General features: G+C 38.1%; 1 protein-coding gene across 1 annotated transcript in view; it reads right to left on the bottom strand.

The window, feature by feature from the left end:
* Positions 1-10670: 10670 nt before the first annotated feature.
* Positions 10671-16816, bottom strand: part of LOC143895761 (uncharacterized) — a 134436-nt gene continuing 128290 nt past the window's right edge. Inside the window, exon 6 of the transcript XR_013256448.1 lies at positions 10671-10723. The gene's annotated coding sequence lies outside the window, so the exon portion shown is untranslated. The remainder of the gene's footprint in view (positions 10724-16816) is intronic.

Raw genomic sequence — 16816 nt, 5'->3', positions numbered from 1 at the left:
AAGAGAAATTGAAGAACAGATCAATAACTTAAAAAAGAAAAAGGCGGCAGGAGTAGATGGGATAGTAGGGGAGGCATGGAAGTTCAGCGGCGGACGGATAAAGGGAAAGTTGAAGGAGATCCTGAAAAAGGTGTGGAGAGGGGAAGGCTTCCCAAAAGAGTGGAGAGCGGGGCTAATAGCCCTTATTTTTAAAAAAGGTGACCCGAAAAGTGTGGAAAACTACAGGGTGTTGGATTGTCACCGTGAAATGACCTTTAAGCTTGGCGCGCTTCACGCCGTTATTATTATTGAGGCAACAGCGACCGTGCATGCGTTAGCGTTTTGTTTTTTCTTCCCCCCCCCCGCTCGCCTCTCTCGTCAGTCGCGCACGCCGCAGTAAGCAGCACGTCGTTGTACAAGCCGTTACTCATGTTCAGTTCGACAAAAGTTCAAGTTCGAGTTTACGTTTCTGTACTCTTTGAAATATATTCTAGTATATCTTTTACTTGCTCAATCTTATTCGCGAGGTTCCCGAAACCACTCGATCCTGCTAAATAATCAACAGGTTATGGGCCCAGTGCCGTAGGACGGTTATCGGAAGAAGTGTCGTGTTCGTAAAGTGACTCAATACGCAACGGTAGAAAGACACACGGTATTCGCGAAAGTAAAGTCGATTGAGAAACGCGAGTGAGCAAAAATGTCGGACGAAATAACGACGCGGCATATGCCGAAATTCGATGGTAGCGATTTCACCACATGAAAATTTCAAATCACGAGGCTATTTATAGCAAATGGCTTGTTGGAAATTGTCGACGGTACGCGGAAGAAACCTGAGACTACAGCAGAGATAAAAGTCTGGGAACGCGATAATGCAAAAGCCATGTTCGTGATCTCTTCGACAATGGAAGCGAAGCAATTAACTCAAGTCGCTTATAACATGCGAAACAGCCAATGAGATGTGGGTGAAACTTGCAAAAATTCATGAACAAAGATCGGCATCGAATAAGCTCGTGCTGAATCAAAGATACCATGAATATCGCATGACTTCCGGGGACTCTGTCGTCGAGCACTTTACAAAAGTGCAAAATCTCGCGCAACAGCTACGGGACATCGGCCAAAATATCGACGACGTATCGATAATGGCGAAAATTCTGGGCAGTCTCCCGCCAAAATATAATGCGTTCAGGACCGCGTGGGACAGCATGGACGTGGAAAGACAAACACTCGACAATTTGATGGAGAGACTCATCAAGGAAGAAAGTCAATATTCAGCGGACGATGATGCTGTGAGTGCCTTCGCTGCAATGACAATAGGCAAGAAGAAAAATAACCCGAGATCGCAAAATCAAAGTAAGAAGAAAGATGGCGATCAAAGTAAGAGAAATGATGGCGATTGTTTCTACTGCCATAAGAAGGGACACTACGCTCGAGACTGCAGAAAGAAGAAACGCGACAATGAAGAGAAGAAGTCACGAACATCTCCACATGGATCTTCGGAAAATTGTGCCTTCATATTAACAATCAAATCGAACTCAATGCCTTCTACGGAAGATGTGCAGCAGCTATTACAAGTCGACACGGAAGATGTCTGGTTGACCGACAGCGGAGCGTCCTGCCATGTTACCTTTCACAGAGAATGGTTGTCTGATTACCGATCGGTAAGCAAAGAAAAGGTAAAGCTCGGTGACGACGCCGAATGTGACGTGCGCGGAATCGGAAACGTGCATATTGAAAAACTCGTACGAGGAACATGGGAAAGTGCGACGATTCGTAACGTATTTTTCGTGCCCAAATTAAAGAAAAATCTGCTCTTGGTTGGAGTTCTCACATCCGCAGGTTACGAGGTATCGTTCAAGGACAATCGCGTCGCGTTGGTGAAAAACGATCTTGTGTACGCAAATGGCGTAAAACAGAACAATGATGTTTACCGAATGTTTTTTCGTGTGAGCAACTCGCGCGCGATTTCGGAAGCAAACATTATAAGCCTCAAGCGTTGGCACGAGCGTCTCGGCCACGTAAACCAGAAGACACTTCGCGAAATGGTGAACTGCGGTGCAGTGAACAGAGTAAAACTTGGAGAAGTGAAAGATTTCTCTTGCGACGCCTGTCAGCTCGGAAAATCGCACAAATTACCATTCAAGAACACAAGTGACAGATCAAGATATTGTGCAGGTGAATTTATGCACTCAGATGTGTGTGGACCGCTACCTGAACCTTCGATTGGAGGAGCAAGATTTTTTTTTACCTTCGTGGATGAAGCATCGGGATACAGGCACGTATTCTTTCTGCGACACAAAAGCGATGTCTACAATAAATTCAAGGAATTTGATCGGATGGTGGAGAACAAGTTCGGACGCAAGATACAAGTGGTACACGCCGACAACGGTCGCGAATATTGTAACCAGGTATTTAAATACCAGGCATCGGTATTTCAAATCGCGTGGAATTCGTATGGAAAATACTGCCCCATACACCCCCGAATAAAATGGAAAGGCGGAGCGAGAGAATCGCACAATCGTGGAGAGTGCAAGAACAATGATTGGACACAAGAATCTGCCAAAGGCGCTTTGGGCGGAGGCTGTGAATACAGCGGTCTACGTTCTCAATCGCACCCCTCAGAGCAAGAATCCAAAGCAGACACTATTCGAAATCTGGCATGGGAAGAAGCCGGATCTGTCACATGTTAGAGTATTCGGGTCAATCGCGTACATGCATGTTCCACACCAGATGCGGAGAAAACTTGATGCAAAGGCGAAACGGATGTTGTTAGTTGGTTATGATAACGACTCCGTGAATTACAGATTATTTGATCCTGACAAACGATCAATAACAGTATCCAGGCATGTCACCTTCCACGAGCATACTGAGGAGAATTGGCCAATGAATCACAGCGACGACGAGCTGACCAAACTACCTGAAACTAAGAGGATGGATGACGGGAATCACAACGATCCAGAACTAAGGGACAATGAGCTTGGAAACAGTGAAGAGGAAGAACTTGAAACAATTCCTGAACCAGCAGTTGACAAAAAGAGCACATTAAGAGATCGGGCGAGCATCAAACCACCGAAGAGATACGAAATAAATGCAACCGAGTATACTCCATTAACATTCAGGCAAGCAATAAACGGGTCTGAGTCCGAACAATGGAGACGTGCAATAAATGAGGAACTGGAGGCGCACGATCGAAACAATACATGGTCAGTTGTGCCGATGGACCAAAGTAAAAAGCTCTTGGACACTAAGTGGGTGTTCAAAATCTTCAAGGACGAAAATGGACACATCAAGCGGTTCAAGGCGCGATTGGTTGCGCGCGGATTCCAACAAAAGGAAGGGCTCGATTACACCGAGACTTTCGCTCCAGTGGTGCGCTATGACTCCCTGCGAGTGTTCCTGGCGATGATAACCTATTTGGATCTCGAACTGATTCAATTCGACGTGAAGACGGCGTTCTTGCACGGAGAAGTGAAGGAAGAATTCTATCTAAAGATATCCGAAGGACTAGAGGTCGACGACGACATAAGTGCTGTGATGTGTCGCTTAAATAAATCACTTTACGGTATCAAACAAGCCGCGCGATGTTGGAACGAGAAATTTATTTTGAAAAAATTTAATCTCGTGCCGTGCGATTCGGAAAAATGTATTTATGTCGGTGAGATTAAAAATGTGCGCGTATTTTTAGTAGTATTCGTGGACGATGGTTTGATTGCGTGCAAGTCTTATGATGTTCTCCAATATATTATTAGCGAATTAGGAAAATCGTTTGAGATAACTTTGGGAGATACATCGATGTTCGTGGGTTTGCAAATAGAACGCGATCGCATTGAAAAATCAATGCGAATTCATCAGAGAGCGTATATCACGCAAATAATAGAGCGATTTGGTGTGAACAACGCGAAACCGGTTTCCATACCTGCGGATCCACACACGATGCTTGGTCCGGTAGAAAAGAATGAATCAGAGATTTTAAATATTCCGTACAGGGAAGCTGTGGGTTCATTAATGTTCTTGGCAGTAGTATCAAAACCCGATATAGCGTTTGCGGTGAACGTACTTAGCCGATTTCTAAACAAACATAATCAAAGTCATTGGAATGCAGAAAAACGTGTTTTTAAATATTTGATAGGGACCACGGAGCTTGGAATAATGTACAAAAGCGGTGGGAACGATTTCATATTAGAAGGATATTCGGACGCAGATTTTGCAGGCGATGTTGAGACGCGGCGCTCGACAACCGGTTATGTGTTTATGCTTGCGAACGGTCCGGTAACTTGGACATCCCAAAGACAGAAATCTGTAACTTTAAGCACGACCGAGGCTGAATATGTTGCGGCCGCAGCGGCGGCAAAAGAAGCTATATGGCTTAGGAAACTAATGAACGATATTGGATGTCAATGTGAGAAAGCTACGATTATTCACGTAGATAATCAATCTGCAATTCAGTTGGTAAAGAATCCGGTCTATCACAAAAGAACTAAACATATTGACATCCGCTATCATTTTCTACGCGAAAAAGTAGAGGAGAACGAGTTAAAAGTATGTTACATTCCTAGTAATCTGCAACGAGCGGATATTTATATAAAAGCCGTCCCAAGAGAGCGTTTCAAAGATTTATGTGCTATGTTAAATCTAACAAATAGATGCGTGAAGCACTTAAGCGGTGGGAATGTTGGATTGTCACCGTGAAATGACCTTTAAGCTTGGCGCGCTTCACGCCGTTATTATTATTGAGGCAACAGCGACCGTGCATGCGTTAGCGTTTTGTTTTTTCTTCCCCCCCCCCCGGCTCGCCTCTCTCGTCAGTCGCGCACGCCGCAGTAAGCAGCACGTCGTTGTACAAGCCGTTACTCATGTTCAGTTCGACAAAAGTTCAAGTTCGAGTTTACGTTTCTGTACTCTTTGAAATATATTCTAGTATATCTTTTACTTGCTCAATCTCATTCGCGAGGTTCCCGAAACCACTCGATCCTGCTAAATAATCAACACAGGGGAGTCTCCCTGTTGTGTACTGTGTATAAGATATACGCAGGAATATTAGCAGACAGGCTAAGGAAGGAGGCAGAAAAGAAGGAAATTCTGCCGGAAACCCAAGCAGGTTTTAGGAAGGGCAGAGGGACGATGGACAACGTGTATGTATTACATCACGTGGTCAAGAGAGAACTGAGGAAAAAAGGAGGAAAAGTATATGGGTTCTTTGTGGACCTAAGGGCGGCCTTCGACAGGGTGGACAGAAAGATCTTATGGGAAGCAATGGAGAAAAGAGGAATAAGAAAAGGGATAATTGAAAGGATCAAGGAAATTTATGAAGGGACGAAAAATGCGGTTAAAGTAAGCGGAAAAGTCTCCAACTGGTTCTGGACGAAGAAAAGAGTAAGGCAGGGATGCCCTCTGAGTCCGCTACTGTTCTCGATAATGATCGCAGACGTGAAGGAAGAGATGAGGACAGGGCAGGCAGGCGGCATGAGGGTTGGAGCGGAAAGGATATGGACACTAGCGTACGCAGATGATCTGGTGCTGCTGGCAAAAAGTGTGGATGGAATAAAGGAAATGATAAGAAGACTGGAGAGATACCTAAAAAAGAAAAAGCTGCAGTTAAACACGGAGAAGTCAAAGATTATGTGTTTTAGAAGAGGAGGAGGCAGAGGAAAGGAGGTGGGATGGGAATAGGAAGGAAAGAGACTGGAGGAAGTCAAGGAATACAAGTACCTGGGATACGAGTTGAGGAGGAATGGAAGCGACGAAGGGCAGATCAAGAGTGTAAAGAAGAAGGCAAATATAGTGATGAGGCAGGTATGGGGGTTGGGGGAACGTAAGTTCAGGGATGACTTTAGGAGAGAAGGATGATATTATTTAAATATTTAGTACTTGGGGTTATAATGTATGGGGCAGAGATTTGGGGATGGAGAGAAAGAGAAGAATTGGAAAGAATACATAAAAAGTATGTAAAGTGGACCCTTAGGATTTTTTAGGAGAGGAAGGAAAGATAGCGAATGTGAAATGCATGAGAGAATTAGGAAAAATGAGACAGAATAGGAGAAGAAAAAGAGAGAGTGGATGAAGGAGTGAATGTTTAGGTAGCAAAATTGTAAACCAAGTCCCGGATTTTAGGCTGGAAGGCCGAATCAAATAAAGTATATTATTATTATTACTAAATACATTTAAGATAATAAACAATATTTTACATATAATAATGTTTATTGTTGTATTGTGTTAATTGTGTTATGAGTCACAACACGGTTTACTTTTGGCACGGCAGTCATTTTAACAGATATGCCTCATGATTTTACTTATAAACCACAAACCATTACTTTGAAATTTTATTTAACAAAGAAATCTTTTGTACAGATACATGCAACGAATTTTCAAGAATTTGCAAAAACTTGACATTTAATTTAATATAGTTACACAGTAATAAATGTCTATACCCAGTAAGAAAAGCATATCAAGAAACATTTCAACTACATTGCAGCAACGTTGTAACGTTAATACAATATAGTTGAAATGGTTCTTAATGTTTTTTGTTTACTGGATAATAATAATAATCTGTAATAAAGCACGAAATAATTTGCCCAGATAGCAACGTATCTGCATTGTTGCTGGCATGTTGCCGGCAACATAGTATGTGTTGCTATCAGAATTGTGGCAACTGAGTCCGCATTTGTCGGCAAGTTGATGCTTTCACGATATAACAATTTTGTATAGCAACTTGCCAGCAACTTGTCGGTAACTTATGCTGCATTTTAAGAACGTCTGATTCAAAAATCGAGCTGTTGCTGTCATGTTGCTGTAATAATTCATAGAATCACACAATGCTGTCATATTGCTAGCAACGCAAAGTAAATTTGATATGCTGCTCTCTTGCCGATAAATTGCTGGCAATATATATATTGTTTCCTGTATTTTGCTTTAAATATTAAATTACTCGAAACCAATTGAAGCAAATATACGGCAAGTTGCCAGCATCATAAGCAATCACAGGTTTGCGCAATTTTACTTAGACACGCTTGGCTATCTGGGTGCTTTCTCATGTATGTTTTGCTAAATTTCAAGACTGCAAAGACTGCATGTCAAAGATATAGTTTTTTATTAAAGTTAAATAACAATTAAGAATTAAGTGCTAAAAATTTCTTAAATTTTTACCATGATTAAGAAGTTTATATTGGATTTGTATATTACACGCTGTACGACAAATTCACAATTTATTTTAATGGAAACACAAACATGATGTGTTATATTTGCATTTACATTGTTGAGTAAAAAATTGTACCTTGCATGTAAGTTACATGTAACTTAGTGTTCGCTGGAATATTACAATAGAACAAAACTTAAATTGATTTTGAAATAGCGTATAGAAAGGCTAAATTGTATATTCCTCGACTTTTAATAATCACAGTAATTGAATATTTATAGTTATCTAATCGTTAATATGTGACAGATGGATAGTGGTGACAAATCTGTGGCCAATGGGAGCTTGACGATTATTTCTTTGTTGGGACGATCCGGTATTTCAAGCGAATTTTAGCATTATGATAGTAGTAGTCGTAGTAGTAAGCGGGGGGTTCTACTTGAGCCCCCAATGGCACCTAGATCCTAAGATACTTTGTACCTCCCGCTCTTTCTTTGCTAGGTGTTTTGGGGCCAGCCCTTAGCCTAGTACCAAGTTTATCAGGTCTGTCACCCTAGCACTTTTCCAAAATCCTAGTGTCTTTAGGTACTTTAGTCCTAAGCATCCTCAAAGTTATAAAATGTTGTCGAATATGCCAATTCAAGAAACATATAATACTTATGATACTGACATATGGACACTTTTTAATAAAACTTTTCAAATACCCATTTATCATGTCTCAGCAGTATTGTTACCACATTTCTGTTCTATTAAAATACATGATATTCACAATTTAACTGTACTCAGATGGGAATTAATAACTCCTCACTTTCATTACATAAAATTTACTTTCTTTTTCTTGAAAAAATCACAAAATATTTCAAATCGCAAAAGATGTATTTACAAAATTTAAAGCATTTATTGCATGTCGCAATACCTGGTTTTCAACATGATGCCGTTTCAAAAGGACTTATTTTTTATAGGTAATAATAATAAATATAAAAAAAATTATTTATTAATATTATAAATTAATATAATGAGCAGGCGCTGGTCCACAAAGGGCAGTTCCGCCAATGATAATAAATATAATAAATCTTATATATATTATTTATCTATATAATAAAAATTTTTTAGTTTAACATTGAACATAAAAATTCTTATTTCCTCAGATTTAATTGCTGCATAATATATTTATATTAACGCAGAATATATATATTATAAATATAACTATAATTGCGTCGTAAAAAATAGCGCGAAATTGTTTAGTCTATGAGATAACACCCCCTTTTTCCTAGAAAAATGTTATTTACGACAAACATTACCCGACAGGTTCGATGCGTCATCGACAAAACACGCTCCCAACGCAGTGCGCTATCGAGTTAGTCTTACCCATTGTACGCCGCCTAGCGGCCTAGCGGCGTCGTTGCGAACGAGGCCCCCGCGACCTGACGGACCCCGCGGCGCAACCGCGGACCCCCACGCGGCCCCCGCGGACCCCCGCGGACCCCCGCGGACCCCCGCGGACCTTCGCGGCGCAACCGCGAACGCGAATGGATCCATAATCATCCTGGCGACAATGGATGCTATGCGTTCGTATAATTATTGTTAAACATATTTTGTTTATACATTCCAGCAGCCGGACATCGGCGCTCGCTTTTTGTAATATGCCGCGCCATAACCGAATACCGCCGCGACGGTTAAATCGTAATCGGCAGCGGCTCTTCCTAGAAAAAAACATGAAAAGGACTCCGCAACTGTTAAATCGTCATCGGTGACTTATCAATTGTTTACCTCGGCTATTTTATCTTTTAAACCGTCGTCGGGCCATCGACGCTTGCTTTTGTAGTGAGACGCCGTAACCGAATAGCGACTCGCATGTTCTAGAAGGGTGAAATCATTGCAGAGTCAAGTGTCTAACTCGCTATTTTGTTTATATTTGTCGATAAAATTCCAGCAGCCGAACGGCGCCTTTGTAATACCCCCGCGCCGATAAAGTGACGACCTCCCCTTCCGCGGACCACCCTCGGTGTAGAAGTGGACATCTACCCCCCCCCTCGGCGGTACCCCTTGTCAATACGATATGTTTATTAATATTTAATAAACATGTCCCGACACGCTCGTCGACCCCCCCCCGCTCTCCCCTCACCAACGAGTCGTCCCCTCCGCTCCCCTTCGCCCTCGAGTCTCCTCCGCCCCGCTCCCCCCTCGGAGCTCCCGGGACAGAACTGTCAAAACATCTCCTACTCTCGCGTAAACGTAGTAATTGTACGGTTGATATTTTCAACTTTCCACGAAAACCAAGGTCCACCTCCCACTCAAACCGTGCTCGTGCGACGACCGGGTCCCCGGTGAAGGGGACCGGCCGCCTAGTAGTGTGTCACATTGTTTTGAGCCTTTCGACTCACGAGACTCCTAGAGATATCATTGCCACCTTTGACTAGAGAGAATACGGCCTTAGAGGCGTTCAGGCATAATCCCACGGATGGTAGCTTCGCACCACCGGCCGCTCGACCGAGTGCGTGAACCAAATGTCCGAACCTGCGGTTCCTCTCGTACTGAGCAGGATTACTATCGCAATGACTGGTCATCAGTAGGTTAAAACTAACCTGTTTCACACATATATTAGTCTATACACATATATTAGCAAATTACTTCCTTTAGCACTGACACAAATTTGTATATTTTTCAAATTTTTTTTGTGACGAATGTTCATAACTTGCAAATAACGACCGACGATTAAGTTATAAGAGAAAGTTACTCAGGGTCATGGTCCTTGACAACATATGTCAAAGTCAAAATCATTGGAGGTGCCTCTCCTTATGTTCATTTTTACCCTTTTAGACTATTCTCTGCTTTAACAAAAAGACTGTTTAATATATTAACTGTTTAATATTCACTACTTTAAATGATTTTCCTTCGTTTATACATGTTCATTTCCACATACATATTAGTCGTTTATGTCTTCTAATACTCAAAATAACTGCTATACTTTTCAAACTTTTTTTTGTTAATAATTTTTTAATAAAAAACGAGCGACGGCTAAAACCTTTTAGGGGGATCCTGCAGCCGTATGATTTTCCGACATTATCGTTTTTCGATGGATCTTTTAATTGGCTTTACAAAATTGCAAGTTTTTGCTCTAGAATTAAAGTACGCACAAAAAACTAGGGTAGAAAACGCGATTTTATATCAAAAACACCAAAAAATTAAAAATATTACTTATTTGGGCGCAGCTGTCACCTAACGACAATATTTGCTTAAAACAAAAATTCTGCAGTTTATACATACATAATTTTTATCATCTGCTCTTAGGAAAACATGTAGGAATAATATCGTGCAAATAGAAGTAAGATTCAATGCGTACAAAAAAAGATCCATCGAAAAACTATTTTAGTAATGCAAATACGGATGCAAATGACATGAAGAGCAGCAACAGTATTTGTCGGATCTTGCGAGAAATGGCGAGCAATCAAAAAAAGGTCATATGTCATTTCGTTAGACAAAGACAGATATAGAGAAAACAAAATTAGAAAGATTGACATTATCGACATCGAGGAAGTTCGCCAGTCACTGCAGGATCCCCTTACTTAAGGGGATGCTAAAGCTAAGGCCGAACTTCCTCGACGTCGGTAATGTCAACTCTGTCAACTAAAAGCAAAGGCCGAACTGATATTGGAGACCTCGCGTGGTGACAACGCGAAACTCCGGTTTCAGTGTTACCAACTAATTTCAGGTTCTATGAAGTGGTGTATGTCCGTACACGTACACACACCACTGAATTGCTCACACGGACGCACGGTAGAGAGACATATGCTATAGACGCGGCAACGCCGCGCGGCGTTGCCGCGTCTTGGATTCTTTAGCAATACGGCCTGAACCTGAAAATGCTTTCTGGCCGTCCGCGTAGCAGAAGGCAGTAACGTATCAAGGCTCATAAGCACCCGCTTTTTATAAATTACATATATTCTTATGCACACATGCGTATATATATATATAATATCTATCTAATTATTATGTGTATGTTTATAATTGTCTGATGACAAATAATAACAGTAGCACAATTGAGAATGTGAATTAGTATACATAGTATATATTGACGCGGGTACTTATTAGACTTGGCAATTTACTGCATCTCTTGCACCTCAAATAATTTTTTTCTTGTAATGTAAATGAATGATGTAAAACTATTTCAAAGGATCTATCGATCCATTCTTGATGGGATAAAACAATAACTTCTATAACACAAATGCAATAAATATTAAATTTATATAGTATTGATTTATATAACTAATTTTATTATGTCTTTATATATATATAGAAAAATATACACTCAGTCTTAGCATCAGAGTAGAGGGTAACGCAGCTGATGAACAGTATACATAACAAATTGAATAAAAATCTGAATTATTATAACATAATGATATTAATAATTAAGATTTTTATTCAGTTTATTGTTAATTATCTATAACTGCATAACGTGTGCAGTTTACGCCGAAGCGGCTGTTTTAACGCGAGCGATATGTTTCGTCGACGGATGATAAGCTAATTATGATTGTATACAGAATACTGGATATTTTCGTAAAGTATCGTTGCCTCGCGAATAAAGTCGAAGGACCGTCGAGAAGAAGAAGCTCGCGGTGCTTTCATTTCCCTTCCGAGTGCGCTTTTCAATCTTTTATCCGTTTTTGCCCTCGTCTTCGTTTCCATTGTTAGTATGCGACAGCCGTTACTGCACTCCATGAAGAGTATCATTGCTTTGTCGAATAATACATAAGCAAAAGAGATGTTTTTCCTTGTGCTTAGAAATCCAAACAGATTTGATTTCGAGAATCATAAAGAAATTGTATTGTGTTACTTTCTTTCCATCGCGGCGAGTACCTAATCGTTTTTATACATTTATAGTTTACAAGTATACACAGAGTACTTGAAAAGAAAGAAAAAAGGTGATCGTCGCGTTTTTTTCACAGAGGCGGGCAAACGTGTAACTGTGTTCACGTTGCCCGATTAAATCAAACTCAAATGCTACTAAGTATTTAGTTTTTATCCATCGGGACTTTAGGGTGCCGCGAATGCTGATATCAAGAATAATTATGATTTATCTTAGTGGAGTATAATACGTACATCTTTTCGGCTTAGAAACGAAGACGATGACGATCAAACGAACGCTTCCGTTCTTGTCCCAAAATTGTTTTCGTTTTCTCTTGTAGCGAACGTTTCGAGGAATTTGCTTACGACGGTTCGTTAGCGGTAATTAACGATTATACGGAGCCGTCATATTTTCCACAACGCGTCGGGAAAAAATTGAATGGTTTCTATATGTATTCAGAGAATGTTGATTCATCATATTATTCTTTCAAACTTGCTTTCTCCTTTTAAAAATTTACACCAAGAGAAACTTTTGTTACATATTACTTTATTTTGATTTTTTTTAACATCTTTATTTTTTAAAAAAGAAACGAAAACCGTAGAAGAAAATTATTAAACTTATCTTTATCGTGTTGGAAATTCATTCAATTTTATCGCTACGTGTCTCAACTTCTCTTGTTAAAAACAAAAACTAATTTATAGCTTTATGATTTTACATATAATTGTTAAATTTCAGTTTTGTCAGATGCGATTTGTGCGAGCTTATTTCGTGGAGCAAATATTTTGTTGCGTTTTGGAGAAAGTGTTCATCCGATCATTAGCGAAGCGACGCGATCCATTTATATTCGATCACGAGGGACTATGCGCAAATTTTCGCATTATTTGCGGATTTTATAACTTTATTGACAAATATAAGATCTAAGATCTTTCGCATAACTGATTTACGATTAAACTTGCGCTTTATTGAGGCTCAGATGTACACCCGTCTGTATCACGTCAATAAAAATCTGGCTGCAAAACGTGTATGAATTCATTCGTTTAGCAAAGGATGCGCGTTGACCTTAGAAGTGCTCGTTGGAATTTCATCCGGAGGGAAAAAACTTTGTCGCATTTTTTTAATCTTTCTGATTCTCAAAATACATTCTTCGTGTATATTTTATATTTTTTGTGCAATGCTCATAATATTATTTGATTTTTGTAGATTAATTTTCTTTTCATGAAATATATTTTGGCAACTATGCCGTCTATAGAAAGAAATCTGTCGGACCTGTGCTAACTCGGACCACGTGCGTTTCTGACGTTTAAATATTAGTGAAATTCGGTTAGAGAGAGTGATTGAATTCTCTTAGAAAACAAAAAAATGACCTGTCTTATTTTTTGATAGAAATTCGATAGAGATGCTAAATATTAATTTATTACCCGCGAAAAACGATTGTATTAAAACCGTATTAAAAGCTTATATGAATTTATTAAGAATCTTATTAGAATCAAATATGCAAATCAATTATAATTTAAATATGTCATATTTAAATCAAATTAAAGTACCCCATCTTATTTAATCTATATATGGATTAAACTGGACCTTGCTTTGTTAAAATATGCAAAATCAGCCGCACAGACCAAAAAAAATGCAGAGTTAATATGGTTTTAATTTGCCAAATGTGGATTAAATATGGTAATAAATTTAAAATTAATTTGTTAAATATAATTATATATAATCATATATATATTAAATATAAGTCAAATATAATCATATAAGTCAAATATAATCATATAAGTCAAATATAATCATATAAGTCATATAAGTCAAATTTGTCATATATAAATGTTATTTGATCTTATTAGAATTTTATATAATTTTGTTTTAAATTTAAAGTTATACCAATTTAAACTTAAACAAGATTATATAAAATTTTATTTTTTAAGCGTGCTACTTTATTATAAGAGTAGACTTCACGATATAACTGATACAAAAATTGTGTCGTTCCGAGACAGTGTCGTGTCTTCTTGATACCGTAATCTTATAACACTCTTTGTCAAATTTTAATTACGAGAAACAGATCACATCGAATGCCATCTATCGGATACTTTGAGATGCAATATTCTGATCTGATCATATATAATCTTATATGACTATATTATTTTTTTTTTAATTTGAATCAAATATTTTAAATGTTAAGTTCGACAAATAAAGAAACAAATTTTACCGCAAATATTATTTAAACATTATTTAAACAAAATTACGTTTTAATAAGAATCAAATTAAAATCAAAGGGCCTAGCGGAATAAGCATGTGAAATTGGCCCTTGATCATACAGAGCTGACATTAATGTCACAAGTTAGTACCAATATGATAAAACTTTCCACCAAACATTATTTTAAAAAATCCACTTTTTTATAAGTTATGCAGGGAGAAAGTAAAATAAAGAAATGTATTTTTCTCGAAAACCACTTGACCGATCTTGATGAAAAAAATATATGTTATGTAGACTAATAAAACTAATTAACAAAAAAATGTCCAAAATGTTTGTCAAAAAAAAGATCAAAAAAAATATTTAAATTTTTTAATATTTTTTTAAGGTGATATTTTTGAGGTACTTCTTTGAAATTTTTACGGAAATTTCTCTTAAAGTGTCCACTATAACATATATTTTTTTCAATTTTTTTTAAATGGTGGAACATAGTTAAAAATACGAAAGTTGTAAGCGTTGCGTCACTCCGGCGCACCAGTGCAGTGCCATTCCGCGTTGCGGGTGTTCGATGTAACTTATTTACTAGCACATATGTACGTCTGCAATTAGCTTATAATATGTATACTTTTTAATTTTTATAGTTTCCAGAGTTTACTACGTGGAGGTTGCAATACGGTTTTAAACTCCTTATTGGGGGCTTTTTTAACGTGAGTCCCCTCGCCTCTCACTATATTTCCGCAAAATCGGGGTGCTTTTTTAACGTGAGTCCTCTCGCCTTTCACTAGGTTTCCGTAAAATCAGGGTGCTTTTTTAACGTGAGTCCCTTCGCCTCTCACTACGTTTTCGTAAAATCAGGGTGCTTTTTTAACGTGAGTCCCTTCGCCTCTCACTACGTTTCCGTAAAATCGGGGTGCTTTTTGAATGTAAGACCTCTCGCTTCTCATTACGCCTTACACCTACGATTTTATTTAATCTTCTTCACTATCACTGTCTATTACTGGAATGTTATTTGTTTTTTTAAACAGATCGCTCAGTATTTCTGCTGGTTTCAAAATTTTCGCTAAATATCTTGCATGAAATAGATAATATATAATTGCAGCAATATGACAGCAGCATCCAATTGTTCGTAGCCCATTAGCGATCTGTTTAAGAAAACAAATAACATTCCAGTAATAGACAGTGTGTGATAGTGAAGAAGATTAAATAAATCGTAGGTGTAGGGTGTAATGAGAGACGAGGGGTCTTACATTCAAAAAGCACCCCGATTTTACGGAAACGTAGTGAGAGGCGAAGGGACTCACGTTAAAAAAGCACCCTGATTTTACGGAAACGTAGTGAAAGGCGAGGGGACTCCGTTAAAAAAGCACCCCAATAAGGAGTTTAAAACCGTGTGCAACCTCCACGTGGTAAACTCTAAAAACTATAAAAATTAAAAAGTATACATATTATAGGCTAATTGCAGACGTACATATGTGCTAGTAAAGTTACATCGAACACCCGCAACGCGGAATGGCACTGCACTGTGCGCCGGAGTGACGCGACGCTTACGATTTTCGTATTTTTAACTATGTTCCACCATTTAAAAAAAATTGAAAAAAATATATGTTATAGTGGACATTTTAAGAGAAATTTTCGTAAAAATAATTTCAAAGGGGTACCTCGAAAATATCACCCTAAAAAAAAATATTTAAAAATTCAAATATTTTTTTTTGGTCTTTTTTTTGGCAAACATTTTAGACTTTTTTTTGTTAATTAGTTTTATTAGTCTACATAACATATATTTTTTTCATCAAGATCGGTCAAGTGGTTTTCGAGAAAAATATATTTCTTTATTTTACTTTCTCCCTGCATAACTTCTAAAAAAATGAATTTTTTTAAATAATATTTGGTGGAAAGTTTTATCATATTGGTACTAACTTGTGACATTAATGTCAGCTTTGTATAATCAAGGGCCGATTTCACATGCTTACTCCGCTAGGCCCTTCGGGTTAAAGTCGCAATTGAATCGAGTAAAAGTCGCATACAGAACACATTAACTTTTTATTAAAGTCTTATATATAAATATTTTGCATCATGTATGGTTCTGGATCATATATAATCCACATAAGTTATCTTATTAAATACAAATTAAAACCATATTTGATTCGAAGTGTTATATGACCCACATAAGTGATCTAATTAAATTTTAATTAAAGCCCTATTTTATTGTGGATCATATTTAATCTACATAACTGATCTTAATAAGTGCAAATTAAAACTGTATTTAAACAAATATAATTTTAATATAAAATCTGGAATTAATTTGAATTTTACCCAAATTTAATATGATTTAATATGATTTTAGTTATATTCATATTAGATCGTTTTTCGAGGGTAGGTGTTTTCGGGAAGACGCTATTAGTGCTATTTGCTTATTTTATCCTTGTTTTACACCTGATGAAGCGATAAAGATAGAATGATGCAATAGCGCTATAGCGCGCTTCCCGAACACAGCCATTGTGTTATAAATTCGACGTTTGCTTTTCGCGTGAGACTAGCTGGCATCGGCTTCCTATCTCGCTAAACGGGCCTTTTTCAGTAGGATACGTTTCTTTCATTATAATATAGAGAGGAGAAGAATAAGCTATATAGGGATAGGTACACATACATTTTGTACGACAATATCGGGGGTCTA

This window comes from Temnothorax americanus, unplaced genomic scaffold (assembly GCF_048541705.1).
Source record: "Temnothorax americanus isolate GAGA-0224 unplaced genomic scaffold, ASM4854170v1 Scaffold169, whole genome shotgun sequence".
In the NCBI taxonomy this organism is placed as follows: Eukaryota; Metazoa; Arthropoda; class Insecta; order Hymenoptera; family Formicidae; genus Temnothorax; species Temnothorax americanus.
This window is presented reverse-complemented; position numbering and strand designations above follow the sequence as displayed.